This window comes from Hemibagrus wyckioides, linkage group LG02, assembly GCF_019097595.1.
Source record: "Hemibagrus wyckioides isolate EC202008001 linkage group LG02, SWU_Hwy_1.0, whole genome shotgun sequence".
Lineage (NCBI taxonomy): Eukaryota > Metazoa > Chordata > Actinopteri > Siluriformes > Bagridae > Hemibagrus > Hemibagrus wyckioides.
This window is the reverse complement of record NC_080711.1, coordinates 20245071-20246297: the sequence shown is the minus strand read 5'-3', so window position 1 is coordinate 20246297 and position 1227 is coordinate 20245071.

Below are 1227 nucleotides of genomic sequence, written 5' to 3'. Positions count from 1 at the left end.
TTTTTTTTTTTTTAAATAAAAATATGGACACTTCTTATGTGCAGCTCTTTTGTTAAATAGAGAAGCAGAAATGTTGGTTTGAAAAAAATTGAGCAACTCAAACAATGTGTGATCTGCTTAGGAAGCTGCAGCTTTGTGGGTTAACACTTAAAACTGCAACAAGAAACTTCCTTTTAATTTTCTCTTCAATCATAAAACAATTTTTTAATCGAGTCCCAAAATCCTTACTCATGATTAAGGACCATGGTGATGACACAAGCATGAAAACAAGAAAAAACAACAGCAAAACAGCATATATATATACATATACATATATATATATATATATGCCTTTATTTCTAAACAAGAATAAAGATATTTGTTAAGATATCTAAACTATAACAGTTTTCTGAAATGCATCTCTCTTTCTCATACACACACACACACACACACACACAGGGAAATTTAGGATAGTCAATACACCAACTGACATGTTTTGGGAGGTCAGAGGAAACCACATGGATGCAGTGAGCACATGTAAAACTCCATATAAACAGTTACAAACAGTTACAGCTTGAAAAAATCAGCAATTGCATAACCAGATACTGAAATAATTTCACTGTAAGTGGAGTTTAGTTTGTATGGGTGGAATGTCATCAACTTCCTCTACCAGGATGATCAGAGCAACAAAGCTACAGTAGGTACAAAGGAAAAAAACAAAAAAAATCTATGTTAATGCTTCATCCTGAAACAGACTGAGATTGTGACACTCACTGACTGTGCTGGACCCCTGAGTACACACACTCTTCCTGTACTTTGGACACTTTGCTCTTCTTTTGTGCAGGAGTGTTAAACACCAGCTCTCCGTACTGCACCTCGTCCTCTTTCTTCTTCTGGTTGGAAGTGACCACTGTGCCGTACTCCACACCCTCGTACTGCACTGGGGCTGAACCACAAGACAACACCACACAGAGAAATCACAGATGAAATAAAATTTATTCATGTACATAGTATATGGTTGAGCATTAGCATTAGCATTAGCTGTGGGTGGAGAGGAGGCAAAGTTTACATATGTTTTGTATGTTAGAGCTAAGCAGCACAAAACTGTGTGTGTGTGTGTGTGTGTGTGTGTGTGCATGTGTGTAAATATAGTCGCTGAATCCATACCGCTGGGAGTGAAGTCACGCTCTATTGCACTTTTGCACTTCGGTCTAAATAAATTCCTAAATAATCTGCAGATTATTCAGA